The 16,001-nt window shown below is 37.3% G+C and overlaps 1 long non-coding RNA gene across 1 annotated transcript; it reads right to left on the reverse strand.

Annotated features, from left to right (window-relative positions):
* Positions 1–418: 418 nt before the first annotated feature.
* LOC141398696 (uncharacterized) lies at positions 419–9,978 on the reverse strand. The gene is made up of 3 exons (XR_012411693.1): positions 6,512–9,978; positions 6,074–6,451; positions 419–5,688 (listed from the first exon to the last, which is right to left on the reverse strand). It is a non-coding gene; the product is annotated as an uncharacterized lncRNA (long non-coding RNA).
* Positions 9,979–16,001: the final 6,023 nt, after the last annotated feature.

Genomic DNA, 16,001 nt, shown 5'->3' on the forward strand with positions numbered 1-16,001 from the left:
ATCTTCGTTGGCAGATCTCCAGAGGCTGTGGTGGCTGTGGAAGTCGCCGCAGTAGACAGCCGGGTGAGGGTAGACGGGCAGTACGTTTTCCTGCTAGGAGACTGTGTGAGGTTTATAGATGTTTACGATGTGCAGGCCTTGTATCAGAGTTGGGTTTTTTGATATGTCTCCTGTATCTGAACGTAAGATCACTTCAGCAGAAGATATATTAGCTGCTAGAAGTTTATAGCCAGATATATTGCCTCTGTTGTGTAATGTTTGGTGTGAACCTGTATGAGTTTCCTGGATGAGGACGACGTCAACTTTTTCATCGGTCAATAATCTGGACAGATAGTCAGACTTTGATTTGCTTATTCCCTCGATATTGAGTTGGCACACACGGACCTAGGGTTCTATTTCTTTTGTTAGCTTGCTTTCCTTTCTTTTCCTTGTATCTCGTTGTATCTCCTGGGAATCGGAGGCGGGTGTATATATATATATTTTTGTTGATATGATAATTTGTGATTTCTTTTATTTTAGTTTGTGGATTTGGAAGGGCTTCAGTTTCACTTTCTTTCTCTGTATTTTTTGTATTGACCAGGATGTTAATTTCAGTTTTTGTTGAAGACAACAACTTAGTCCATATTTACATTAGGCAATTTTCCTTGCGGCAATTGTCAGTTTGTCGGTGAGAGAGGGTGTTGAGAGGCAAAGGGTTACCATGTGCCTCACCTCGCTCACCATCAAACTCACAATTGCCGCAAGGAAAATTGCCTAATGTAAATATGGACTTAAATTAAGATTGAAGGAAATATGTCCCAATTTACATTAGGCGAGTTTACTTGCGGCAATTGTCAGTTTGTTGGTGAGAGAGGGTGCTGAGAGGCAAAGGGTTACCATATGCCTCACCTCTCTCTCCTACAAAATGACAATTGCCGCAAGTAAACTCGCCCAATGTAAATTGGGACTTTGCGACTGTACAAACTTTTGACTTATTTAATTTATTTTGTTGTTTTTGTACAACTTTCTGACAACATCAAGAATCCGCAATCATTCTCATGACATAACCTAGCCAAGGCAAGCAATTCATACAATGCACCTATATTTATCGGTCAACACAGACTGACTGCTAGATATTGCACTCAATTTTTCTTCGAAGTACTTCAGGTACTGTCTTATCTGCTACCGATTCATACATTACATCACACACGGGTAGAGTACGACGAATTGGATAACTTATTTCAAAATTGATGTTTTCTTTTTTGGCGTCATAAAGATAAAGTCATTAACTCCTGTCATCGGTTGATGGCACGTTAAAGTGGTCCGCATGCAATCTGGTCCACAGCAATCTTGTAAACTCCGAGTTCGAACGGGTTGTTTTAAGACACCACTTGTAGGGAAGATTTAACATGGCTGAAATACTCCCGAAATATCGCCTACATTACGCTAAAGTGGAATTTTTCCACCGTTAAAAATGTAATGCTGTCTGTCCTGGGAATCGAACACCGACATTCAGTGTGCAAGGCGGGTGTGCATAATATGTTGTTGTTGTAGCAACGCAAATATTTTAGTCATCAGGTTCTGGTTCCTCTGTATCCAGACTCAAGAATTCTGCAACCTGGACAGGTTGCGTCCATAAGGAATCAGGACACAGGTGACTGGGGTTAGCTGTGCAGCTAAACAAATGCAGTGTATCGTGTGGTCCCATTCGTGGCGTCAATTCGGGCCCAATATGAATTGAGGCGGCAGCATTGTCCGGATCTTAACTGGGCTAAAACCACTCATGTTTGCCTTGGCAGCAGGCGTTCTTCTGCTGCGATGGATGGGGCGTGGCCTCCAAGTATGGCATTCACACTATACTTTTGTACTGATGGAGGAGGAAGAGGTATTTTTTGTGCCTTTGGACCCCTCTATATCTCTAGATCATGAAGATCTCTCCTGACGTGCCTACGTGGGAGAAGCCTGACTACTAGATTGTGGTAGGAATGCTGACCGCGGTAACACCTAATCAGGTACTGCATCGACAACATCTTACTATGCTGATGCTCCGGTAAGATCTTCCTCTCCTCATGAAGATGGTCCACAGGTGTCATGAGGAGGAGAGTCTTCAGTGTGCTGACAGGTTTGAATATGCTTCCACTGCGTAGCGCTAACATTTGCCTGCAACGCTGGCGCCGCAAAGTTTGCCAGACCGGCCTATTGCTTTGAAAGAGGTCAACAAGGTTAATTTACCTGCTGCCGGCCAGAAACTTGAGAACCTTCTTCCTACTTCTGATCTTGTCGCAAATAACTGTGAATTGCGTGGATGACTTCAACATGCTGTCGTACGTTACACACAATGTCTTGAAGGGAATTAGTGGTCGGAATCAGTACACCATCGACCAATATGTTCAGTGGGAGCCTCATTTTAACCGTCCAGATGGTGAAAATTGTGACAGGGGAGTTAGCTGTAGATATTTTTATCTTCCCCAGATGGAAGAACGGCACTAAGTCAGCTATATAGGCATTTGACCTAACCCACAATCGTACAACCATCCACATTACGATCTCTTTGCCGTCTGGAGTGTGTAGAATTTCACCCTAGCTAGATGGACTCCCTGTTTCACTCTAATGGGTTATAGACTTCTTATTTCTGAATTTCACAAACGAGTGGCGCCCAACGTTTTAAGTACCTTTGGAGGGAGGTCTTCTCTATGTCCTCGAACAACTTGGCATGGTTGAAGATATCGAAAGCTTTCGATAGGTCAAGAGCCACCATAACTGTTCGGTTGTTGCTGTTGTAACAGTGTTTTTTATTATGTTTGTATGTTCGTTCTTCTGTTCAATCTGGCTCTGGGTCTATCTCCAGTTCCAGGAAAGTGGCTGCTTCGATGGGATGTAACCACAGATCCACTGTAGTTAGATGAGTAGGTTTGGCTGGGCAGTTGAAAAGGTGTTTTGTGTCGTTCGGGTCCATGCCGCATACTGGGCAGATGTCTTGCACGGCGAGGTCGATTTCCGCCCAAGAAGAATTTAGGCAACTGCAATATCCCGAGCGTAGTTGAGCCAAAACTACTCTAGTTTGTCGTGGCAGCTGACGCTCCTCAGCTGCGATAGATGGGGAATGTGCTCCGAGGACTTTATTCACACTATATTTGCTTATGACCTTAGCAACTGCATCCGTGTGAATGCTATTTTCACCTGCTTAATATGTATGTAGATCTAGGGGTTCTCTCCTTCCTAGAGAGTGGATATCCTTCCTGATGTGCCTGAATGTGTCCGGCCTACTTACCAGATGGTGATTGGGATGGCTTTCACGGTAACACCCAAGCAAGTACTGCAACGAAAGCAACTAACTCATTGTGTTGCTGTACTCGAAAAATCTTTGCCTCCTAATGTAGATGGTCCACTGAAGATCTGAGGTGCGCCCTGTTGCTGTTCTCACAGGTTTGAATCTTTTTCCAATTCGTATCACATAATCCCGGGGACCAAACTGCGCCGCATAGCTTACCACAGACCGACCTATCACATTATATGTGGTCAACAAGGTTTCTTTATCTGCACCCCTAGTGCTGCCGTCTAGGGACTTGAGGACCGTGTTCCTACTTTTCAGTTTGTCGCAGACAGCTGTGGCGTGCGCGCACGACTTGAAAGTAGTGTCAAATGTGACCCCTAAAATTTTGGGGCAGTTTGTGGTCGGAGTTCTGCTACCGTCGACCACGACATTCAATTCTCTTCCAAACTGCGCTGTCCATATGATGAACAGAATGGTTGTAGATTCTGTGGCGGAAATCTGCATATTCCTCGCGTGGAAAAAGGTGGTAAGATCGGTTAAATAGGAGTTTAGTCTCTCACAGATGTCATCAGGGAAGGTACCTGACGCCAGGATCGTGCAATCATTCGCACACATTACGATCTCGATGCCGTCTGTAGGGGGCGGAATACAGGAGAGGTAGACGTTAAACAGTTCCGGAGATATCACCCCACCTTGAGAAACTCCCTGTTTCACTCTACGGAATTCCACGTATGACTGGCGTTCACACATACAATTGATTATCAAACGTTTCAAACTTGGCCGGAGGGTAGGTAGTCTGTTCATGTCCTCAAACAGCGTGGAGTGCCTGACTGTACAAAGCTTTTGATAAGTCAAGCGCCACCATCACTGTTCTATCGCACGGCCGTCTCTGGTTGAGTCCTTGACAAATATGTGTGGTAATGGCGTGCAGCGCAGTTGTCGTGTTGTGCTGCTTACGGAATCCATGCTGATGCTCGTCAACTTGATAGCTATTTCTGATACTGGGGAGGACTAAATCTTCAAGGGTCCACTCCCGGCACATCCAGCTGTTTCAGCAATGCCATGGAGATTCCATCAGAGCCCAACGCTTTGAATGATTTTGCTTAGCTGATGGCATTCGCAACATCATCTATTGTAAACTGAGGTGGTTCAACCTCTGCAGCAAGTGATCTTATGCAACGTAGTACTACTTTTCACTTCGCCCTGTCACTCCCGGAGTGCTCGACAAACTGTCGACTGAAATAACTTGCATACCTCTTCGGATAAGCTAGCGTAACGTCGCCAAACGTGACTGAGGTCCAATCTTCCTTCTTTCTAGGGATCGAGAGCGACTTAACCGTTGCCCACAATTCACTTATTCCAGCTCCAATGTTGCAACTCTTCAGATGATTCAACCACTTGTTCCGCTTATGATCTGGAAGTTAACAGGTTACTTCCAGTGTCAGTTCCCTGACTCTGGGATCACTGGGTTTGGTAGAACGAAGCTTATCACGCTTATTTGCTAATCCCTTCTCCTCTGCTGCGAAGTTTGGTCTTACTTTGGTTATATGGCGAGCGGCTGCCGTAGTAATGATGTCTCGAAACGTTCAGAAAGGTTGGTCAGATTTGTGAAGCGGCGATCAGTGAACTCTCTGAAACTCGTCCAGTTGGCTTTCCCATGTTTGATGAAAGTTCGGCGTTCAAAGGTGATGCAATCTGGCGGTCTGCTCATGGAGACAATTATGGGAAGATGGTCTGATCCAAGAGAAACGAAGGGTTGTCATGTAACGTCATTTATCAGACCAGGTGACACGATCCGCTAATTCTGGTAGGCGCGTGCTTATTGACCGTATAAAACGTAGAGCTATCAATCTGCTCAGCCATCACTATTCCCGCCTGTTCGATTCCGAGGACCGAATGCCAAAACTCATGATGATCATTAAAGTCCCCCAAGACCAGACGGTTATGACCTTCCAAAAGCGGGCTAATGTTGGGTCTATAACCTGGAATACAGCTATTTAACGGCGGGATGTATACGTTCAGCCACTCTATCTCGGCAGTTCCACACCTGACTGCTACCCCATACATTCCATGTACGGGTCATTAGAGACAGGCTCAAGCGAGATAGGTCTGTATTGGACAGACTGGTGCCATAAGAAAGCTAATCCCCCACCTCTGGTTCGATCCTTCCTACCAGAAGTGGAGGTATCTGTGGGCCTGTCCTACAGCTTTCCAAAGGAAAGGCTGTTTCTTAAGACACTTGCCAAAAGGAAAGGGAGCTTCCTAAGATCCTATCCAAACGAAAGGGTGCTTCCCTTCTAAAGGAAAGGGTGCTTCTTAAGACCCTTCTAAAGGAAAGGGTGCTTCATAAGGCCCTTCTAAAGGAAAGGGTGCTTCTTACGACCCTTCTAAAGGAAAGGGTGCTTCTTAAGAACCTTCTAATGGAAAGGGTGCTTCTTAAGAACCTTCTAATGGAAAGGGTGCTTCTTAAGAACCTTCTAATGGAAAGGGTGCTTCTTAAGAACCTTTTAATGGAAAGGGTGCTTCTTAAGACTTTTCTAAAGGATAGGGTGCTTCTTAAGACTCTTTCCAAAGGAAAGAGTGATTCTTAAGACTCTTTTCAAACGAAAGGGTGCTTCTTAAAACCCTTTCCAAAGGACCCTTCTAAAGGAAAAGGTGCTTCTTAAGACCCTTCTAAAGGAAAGGGTGCTTCATAAGGCCCTTCTAAAGGAAAGGGTGCTTCTTACGACCCTTCTAAAGGAAAGGGTGCTTCTTAAGAACCTTCTAATGGAAAGGGTGCTTCTTAAGAACCTTCTAATGGAAAGGGTGCTTCTTAAGAACCTTCTAATGGAAAGGGTGCTTCTTAAGACTTTTCTAAAGGATAGGGTGCTTCTTAAGACTCTTTCCAAAGGAAAGAGTGATTCTTAAGACTCTTTTCAAACGAAAGGGTTTTCTTAAAACCCTTTCCAAAGGACCCTTCTAAAGGAAAAGGTGCTTCTTAAGACCCTTTTAAAAGAAAGGGGGCTTCTTAAGACCCTTCTAAAGAAAATTTTGCTTTTTAAGAACCCTTCCAAACGAAAGGTTGCTTCTTAAGACCCTATCCAAACAAAATGGTGCTTCTTAAGACCATTTCCAAATGAAAGGGTGCTTCTTAAGACCCTTCTAAAGGAAAGGGTGCTTGATAAGGCCCTTCTAAAGGAAAGGGTGCTTCTTACGACTCTTCTAAAGGAAAGGGTGCTTCTTAAGAACCTTCTAATGGAAAGGGTGCTTCTTAAGAACCTTCTAATGGAAAGGGTGCTTCTTAAGAACCTTCTAATGGAAAGGGTGCTTCTTAAGAACCTTCTAATGGAAAGGGTGCTTCTTAAGAACCTTCTAATGGAAAGGGTGCTTCTTAAGACTTTTCTAAAGGATAGGGTGCTTCTTAAGACTCTTTCCAAAGGAAAGAGTGATTCTTAAGACTCTTTTCAAACGAAAGGGTGCTTCTTAAAACCCTTTCCAAAGGACCCTTCTAAAGGAAAAGGTGCTTCTTAAGACCCTTTTAAAAGAAAGGGGGCTTCTTAAGACCCTACTAAAGAAAATTTTGCTTCTTGAGACCCTTCTAAAGAAAATTTTGCTTCTTAATAACACTTCCAAACGAAAGGTTGCTTCTTAAGACCCTATCCAAACAAAATGGTGCTTCCAAGACCCTTTCCAAACAAAATGGTGCTTCCAAGACCCTTTCCAAACAAAATGGTGCTTCTTAAGACCCTTTCCAAATGAAAGGGTGCTTCTTAAGACCCTTTCCAAGAGAAAGGTTGCTTCTTAAGGCCATTTCCAAACGAAAGGCTGCTTCTTAAGACCATTTACAAAGGAAGTGGTGCTTCTTAAGACTCTTTCCAAAGTAAGGATGCTTCTTAAGACCGTTCCCAAAGGAAAGGGTGCTTCTTTAGACCCTTTCCAAACGAAAGGCTGCTTCTTAAGACCCTTTCCAAACGAAAGGGTGCTTCTTAAGACTCTTTCCAAACGAAAGGGTGTTTCTTAAGACCCTTAAAATGAAAGGGTGTTTCTTAAGACGCTTTAAATGAAAGGGTGCTTCTTAATACCCTCCAAAGGAAAGGGTGCTTCTTAATACCCTCCATGCCGAGGAAAGGGTGCTTCTTAATAACCTCCAAAGGACAGGGTGCTTCTTAATACCCTCCATAGGAAAGGGTGCTTCTTAATACCCTCCATAGGAAAGGGTGCTTCTTAATACCCTCCAAAGGAAAGGGTGCTTCTTAATACCCTCCAAAGGAAAGGGTGCTTCTTAATACCCTCCAAAGGAAAGGGTGCTTCTTAATACCCTCCATAGGAAAGGGTGCTTCTTAAGACCCTTTCCAATGGAGGTCTTCTACAGACAAGGATATACCTTTTCAATAGAAATTACCTCCTGAGTTATTCTATGTGCAAGCTCAGACCTCTTGATGTATTCCATATACAAGAAAAAATCCTGAGGTCTTATACAGAAAAGATAATACCTTTTAAGGTATTCCATTCCAAAGGAAAGGGTGTTTCTTAAGACCCTTCTAAAGGAAAGGGTGCATCTTAAGACCCTTCTAAAGGCAAGGGTGCTTCTTAAGACCTTCTAAAGGAAAGGGGGCTTCTTAAGACCCTTCCAAAGGAAAGGGTGCTTCTTAACACCCTTCTAAAGGAAAGGGTGCATCTTAAGGCCCTTCTAAAGGAAAGGGTGCTTCTTAACACCCTTCTAAAGGAAAGGGTGCTTCTTAACACCCTTCTAAAGGAAACGGTGCATCTTAAGGCCCTTCTAAAGGAAACGGTGCATCTTAAGGCCCTTCTAAAGGAAAGGGGGCTTCTTAAGACCCTTATGTAATGGCGGGATGTGTACGTTCAGCAACTTTACCTCGGCATTTCCACACCTAAGAGTCGGGAACGCTAATCCCCCACCTCCATTTCTGGTGCGATTTTTCCTCAGTACGTTGGTTGTCAAGTTGGTTTCCTGCATTGCCGCGACCATGATATTCTTCCGACTCGTGAAATCCATTATTTCTTCGATCTTACCTCGGAGTCCATTGCAATTAAATTCAAAATTTTCAGGATTGGAACAACAACGGCTGGTGTTAAGTGCTGTTGTTGGGGTACTGCGGGGAAATCGTGTATTCTGATGACGAAGACGACCCACTGGTGGCTGTGTTCACGAAGCATGAACGAGGCTAGAACAACCCCTGAAATGCACCCACTCCCTGAGTGTGAGGGATGCGGATGTGACAAACTGATCAAAAATAAATTGGTCCAGGATTTTCCTCCGTCCCGGGATATGCAGCTTTCAACATAAAAAACGATACAAATACAGAGGCAGTCGCTGTCGAGCCCCTCTATACTCTTTCCTCTCAGCTCTTAACCAAAAACTCAATTTTCTTTACCGCAAACTTTGCGCGTGTGACTACTGACAATATGGACTATATCGGTCCACTCTTTCCGAAACCCTCACACAGAATTTAAAAATTGTTCGGAAATGTGCAGTTGAGAGGCATGTCTCGGATCGTTTTGAAATTTTTACAGCGGGTAGTCCTCGTGGCTCATATTACGACACACACTGTCGCGAGTTCATATTAACTGTGGCCAAAATTAGAAGGAGTTATTGTAGGTGCATCAATTTTGGTACACGTACCTATTATTGACTTACTATTTACAGGACAAAAAATTGGGATGATCGGTCGACGTTTTGATAGAACCGTATCTCCCGTACCGAAATTACTCAAATTTGGTGGTTAATCTTCGGCAAAGGTATAAAACATTCCAAGAGAGAATTGTTGGTGTAGGTCCACGTTTTGATATAGGCCCCATAGAATGGTACCTCCCGATTATCGATATTTTGAAGATTTTAGCGTCATTATTACACAGAAATTGCTGAAATTTGGTATTTAGTCTTCGTTGGGGGTTATAATACTTTCCCCTTGAAATTTGTCTGCATAGGTCCACGCTTTCATATAGCTCCCATAGGACGGTACCTCCCGATTTTCGGTAATTTGGAGGTTTTAGTCCGATTATCAGCAGACAAAAACAGATGATAATGAAGTTTTGAAAGTTTACGTCGGAATGTGACTTAAAAAGAGAGGCCAATAATATCCATTTTTTTAAGAAATATTCGGCGGAGAACTCTTATGTAATCCTTGCATTTAAGGTATATAGTGCTTTTGAAAATTTTCATAAATATGAAAATGAGTTTATAGGTAAGAGGTGTGAAGGGAGTGAAACTCTGTACGCAAGGTTCTGTAATCTGAAATTATTCTTTGTGTTTAAATTCGTTACTCTCAAACCAATGCAAAGCAATAAAAATATGAAAAACTTCATATGATTTCATATATGTATGTATGTGTGTGGACGTCAATGAAAATTTAAAAGAGAATAACAAAGAATATTCTAATGAAAATTTTCTTAGTCTCGCATAAGGCTTATTTTTCTAAAAAAACTTAAAAAACGTCTTTCAAAGTAGGATGCAGCAGCAGGTCGATATGTCCTACAAAAGTCCGCCAAAAATTCTACTGAAGCTTTTTTGGATATGCCCAGACAGAAGTCTTTCTTTTTAAAGCAGCAATATTTTAAGGGCAAACCAAAGGATAACATACAAAAGAAAATGGTAAAAATTGAATTGAATGAAATTTGAAAAAATAAAAACACAATTTGTTTTCTTTTCGTTTATATTTTTGTTTGTTTTATAATTGAAAATTACTAATTATTATCGTATGTACGTACTGTATGTTGTAGTATATTTATTTTATGTATAAAGATAATATATTTTTAAAAAGTCTTCAAGAACGTGCAAAACTTAATAAAAAAAAAGAGAATAAGGGATTGGTTGATGATTGATTGATTATCTGGATAATTAATTGTAACAAAAAAAAAAAAAAAAAAAAAAGATAACAATTTTAAAAAATCAAACTCTTCCTTCTTCTTCTTTTTCTTATAGAATTAATAATTTGTTTTGTTGATAAAATGATGATCTACATTTGTTTTCATTTTTATGTTTTTTAAAACTGCTTTTGTTTGTTGTTTCTTTTATAAAAACTACAACTATATAAAATTAAATAAAATTACATAAATCTAGGCGCAGAACAAAATTCTTGTGTGTGTGTGTTTGTTTGTTTGAGGGTTGTGAAACTAAAACTAATTGTAAATTAAAGAGGAGGAGCAAAAAAATTAGATTTTTTTTTCGTTTTGTGTTAATAATATTGCAGCACAAGTGGAAGACAAGACAATTTGTATTTTTTGTTGAAAAAAATAATTAAAATTATTTTTTCGTGTTTAAAGCATTACACAATGTTTTTTGTTATTAAATAAACAATAATGGTAATTATTAGAGAAATTAAAAGGTTTTTTTGTTGTTGTTACTTTTTCCACTATAAACTGCAACAGTTTTATTAAATGGGATTTTTTTTAGTTTTAGTTTTTTTCTTCTTCTTTTTTTCTGTTTCGTTCCATAAAACACTAAAACAAGGGGGTTTTAGTTTATTTTCTTGTTTTGTATTTGTTTTCTTTCTTCTTCTTCTTATCATCATCAACATCATTTATATTGTTAATTACTTTATCAAATGCTACTTATAAAATCAATTTAGAAAAAAGAAGGCATTTTATTTTGTATGGTTTGGAAATATAGCAAAGGGGCGTGGTAGGGGGAGCAGGATTTTTTTTTTTTGATAATTTACATAATAAAAAAATAAAAACAAATTTTTAAATTAAAAACAGATTAAAAACTTTGTTGGGTTGTTTTCGTTAACATCGGTAAAATCATTTAAAAAAGGGGGATAAAGAGGTTTAAAAACTTTTTAAAAACGTTTTTTAAAAACGTGAGGGGGATGCAAATAGAACTACAAATAATGGTTAAAATGTTAAAAAAAAAACTTTCAGATAAAATAATTAAAAAAATAAAACAAATTAAAAACCAACTTAAATGCTAATAATAATAAAAAATAGAAAATTCATAAAAAAATTCATAAACAATTATAATAATAATATTTTTTTTAATATATATAGTAATAATAATTATTATTATAGTAATAATATAACTTCATATTAATTAGCTTATTAAAAAATAAATTAGGAGACCCAGTCTGCCACTACTACTCGAGGATTTTGAGATCGTCTCGAAATTAAAAAAAATAATAATAAAAGATTAAAAAAAAGGAAGGCGAAAAGAAAAAACAGGAAAATGTTAATTAAAAAAAAAGGAAATTTTTAGATAGGAAATAACAAGAATTAATGAAGGCTTGGCAAACTTAAAGACAAGTTTGACATTTGAAGGATAAATACGATTTTGTAATACACACACACACACACACATACAAAGTTAAGTTGAAATGAGTGTTTCATCTCTTTGAAAATTAGCAGAGGTAACCGAAGTTGTTTGGTTTTTTTTTCAATATGGAACAGCCATTAGATCAATCAAAATAACATGTCAGATACCGATACGATATCATATAAGGCTCCAATATTTTCCACATTTAGCGACATTATTTTCCCAGGCAAATTTAAAAAAAAACTAGTACGTTTGTTTCAAGCCATGATTTTTGACTTGAATTTTCAGGTCAATAGATATTGACTTACAAGTCATTAGAAATTAACATCCACGTCATAAGTAATTGACTTCCAACAACAAATGTTTACTTTTATTTCAATAGATATTGACTTCTAAGTCGATACATATTGTCTTTCAAGTCAATAGGTATTGACTTCAAGTCGATAGATATTGACTTCAAATTAATATCCATTGACTTCAAGTCAATAGATATTGACTACAAGTCAATAGGTATTGACTTCAAGTCAATAGGTATTGACTTCAAGTCAATGGATATTGACTTCAAGTCGATAGATATTGACTACAAGTCAATATCAATTGACTTTCAAGTCAATAGTCAATATCAATTGACTTTCAAGTCAATGAATATTAGCTTCCAAGTCATAATTGACTCCAAGTCAAAAATATTGATTTCAAGTCAACAGATATTGACTTCAAGTCAATAGATATTGACTACAAATCAATATCAATTGACTTTCAAGTCAATGAATATTAGCTTTCAAGTAATAATTGACTCCAAGTAAAAAAATATTGATTTCAAGTCAACAGCTTCTAATCTTTAGACAATATATACTGACCTTCGGACAATAAATATTTGTTCCAAATCAGTAAATATTGACCTTAAGTCAATACATATTGACTCCAAGTCAATAAACGTTGACTTCAAGTCAATAAACATTGAAATATTGACCTCGAGTCAATAAACGCTGAAATATTGACTTCGAGTCAAGAAATATTGACTCCAATAAAATAAATATTGACTTCAAGCCGCTAATCAGGTCAATAGATATTGACTTTATTGATTGACAATTCAATAGAAATTAACATCCAAGTCATAAGTAATTGACTTCAAGTAAATAAATATTTACATTTATTTCAATAGATATTGACTTCTAAATCGATACATATGGACTTCAATTCAAAAGAAATTGACTTTAAGTCAATATCAATTGACTTTTAAGTCAATATCCAATATCAATTTGACTTTCAAGTCAATGAATATTAACTTCCAAGTAATAATTGACTCCAAGTCAAAAAAATATTGATTTCAAGTCAACACCTATTGAGCTTTAGACAATATATACTGACCTTAGGACAATAAATATTTATTTCAAATCAATAAATATTGACCTGAAGTCAATACATATTGACTTCAAGTCTACTTCAAATCAATAAATATTGACTCCAAGTCAATAAACGTTGACTTCAAGTCAATAAACATTGAAATATTGACCTCGAGTCAATAAACGCTGAAATATTGACTTCGAGTCAAGAAATATTGACTTCGAGTCAAGAAATATTGACTCCAATACAATAAATCTTCAAGCCACTAATTAGGTCAATAGATATTGATTTTCAGGTCAATAAATATTGACTTCAAGTCAATAGATGACTTTAAGTAATTGACTTCGAGTCAAGAAATATTGACTCCAATAAAATAAATATTGATTCCAATAAAATAAATATTGACTTCAATACACTAATCACTGACCTTAAGAAAATAAATATTGACTTCAAGTCAAGCAATTTAACTTCATGTCAAAAATATTGAGATGACTTGGAAGTCAATATCTTCTGACTTCAGTTCAATATCTTCTGACTTCAGTTTAATATTTATTGACTTATGATCAATAAATTTTAACTTTAAGTCTATACTGATCAAAGATCAATGGCTATTGACTCAAGTTAATAGATATTGAACTCAAGCCAACAATTATTGACCCCAAAGTCAATATAGACCTCAGTGGAAATGTTATTAATAATGAAATCAACTTTGATTTTGAGGAGTCAATGATTTGTGATCATGATCAGTAAACACTTTTGGGCAATGAACCTTGATTTTGAGGAGTCAATGACTTGTGATCATCATCAGTAAACTATTTTGGGCAATTATCATTGATCAACGTATTTTGATCTTGGATAAAAAACCATCGATCATGGATTTTGGACCACTGATCCTATATAAATAAAGATCGAATCAATTTGAATGATCAAATGAATGAATTTTGAATGACCAATGAGTTTTGGTCAATAACTATTGATTAGATCATATATCAATGACTTTTGATTATTGATCAGTGACTTTGGATCATTGATCAGAGACATTGAATCGTTGATCAATGACTTCAGATCATTGATCAATAACTTCTGATCATTGATCAATGACTTTTGAACGTCGATCAATGACTTAATAATGAAATGAAGTTTGATTTTGAGGAGTCAATGACATGTGATCACTACTTTGGGCAATGAACTTTCATTTTGAGGAGTCAATGACTTGTGATCATGATGTTGGTTGACCTAATGGATCTCAGTGGAAATTTTATTAATAAAGAAATCAACTTTGATTTTGAGGAGTCAATGACTTGTGAGTAAACTATTTTGGGCAATTATCATTGATCAACGTATTTTGATCTTGGATAAAAAACCATCGATCATGGATTTTGGACCACTGATCCTATATAAATAAAGATCGAATCAATTTGAATGATCAAATGAATGAATTTTGAATGACCAATGAGTTTTGGTCAATAACTATTGATTAGATCATATATCAATGACTTTTGATTATTGATCAGTGACTTTGGATCATTGATCAGAGACATTGAATCGTTGATCAATGACTTCAGATCATTGATCAATAACTTCTGATCATTGATCAATGACTTTTGAACGTCGATCAATGACTTAATAATGAAATGAACTTTGATTTTGAGGAGTCAATGACTTGTGATCATGATCAATAAACTATTTTGGGCAATGAACTTTCATTTTGAGGAGTCAATGACTTGTGATCATGATCAGTAAACTATTTTGGGCAATGATCATTGATCAACGTATTTTGATCTTGGATAAAAAACCATCGATTAAGTATTTTTGACCACTGATCCTAAGTAAATAAAGATTGAATCAATTTGAATGATCAAATGAATGAATTTTGAAAGACCAATGAGCTTTGATCAATAACTATTGATCAGATCATGTATCAATGGCTTTTGATTATTGATCAGTGACTTTGGATCATTGATCAGTGACATTGGATCATTGATCAATGACTTTTGAACGTCGATCAATGACTTTTAATAATAATGAAATTATAATTGATTAATGACATTTAAAGAACGATCAATGAATACTGATGATCTATCTATAGTTATTGATCCATCATCAATGTCATGGAAATATACATATATTAATTTTGATCACTGATATTGGGCCATGTCCAACAATGATGGATCATTAACAATTGATCAAGAATAATTGCATTTGGTCAACAACTGTTGATCGTTGATCAATTACTTTTGACTGTTGATCAACAATCAATGGTGACATATTAATTATATCTGGCTACTGATATGTAAACTACGATTTGTGATATTCAATATTGAATTACAACTCATTCGTGATCTATGACTTTTGACCTGGACTTTGACATGTGACCTTCGGATATATTATTAAATACTGATCTCTATTTTAAGGTCCTACATACCTTTTGAAGATCTTTTAGTAGCCTTTGATCATGGGCTTTGAATTAATCAGGGTCAAGATGGATCAATGACCATTAATTACTAATCAACGATTGCTGATCATGGGTAAATGACTTTTGTTCATCGATCAATGACTTTTGATCCCCGATCAAAGACTTTTGTTGTTACATAATGAATATAAAAATCAATATATGACCTATGACGTCCGATCAATGTTCATTAATCATTGATCAAGGTTCATTTATCACTAATCCAAGTTCAGTGATCGCCTTTTGATCAGGGTCAAGATGAATCAATGACCATTAATTACTAATCAACGATTGCTGATCATGGGTAAAGGACTTTTGTTCATCGATCAATGACTTTTGATCCCTGGTCAAAGACTTTTGTTGTCACATAATGGATATAAAATCAATCTATGACCTATGACGTCCGATCAATGTTCATTAATCATCGATCAAGGTTCATTTATCACTGATCCACGTTCAGTGATCGCCTTTTGATCACCGATCAAAGACTTTTGTTTAACTTTCGATCAATGATGATTTATCAGCAATCAATGACTTCTGATCATCGATCTAGTTTCATTTAGCTCTGATTATTGACATTTGATCATTCATTAATGAAAACTGTAAGAGATCGGGGGCAAGTAATATCACGTTAGACGTCAATATCAACTAAAAAAATATCCATACGTAACATTTTGAATATCCCTGGAATTACATGCAGAATG

The sequence above is a fragment of the Musca autumnalis genome, unplaced genomic scaffold, assembly GCF_047663935.1.
Source record: "Musca autumnalis isolate F117 unplaced genomic scaffold, ASM4766393v1 scaffold_1, whole genome shotgun sequence".
Classification (NCBI taxonomy): Eukaryota; Metazoa; Arthropoda; class Insecta; order Diptera; family Muscidae; genus Musca; species Musca autumnalis.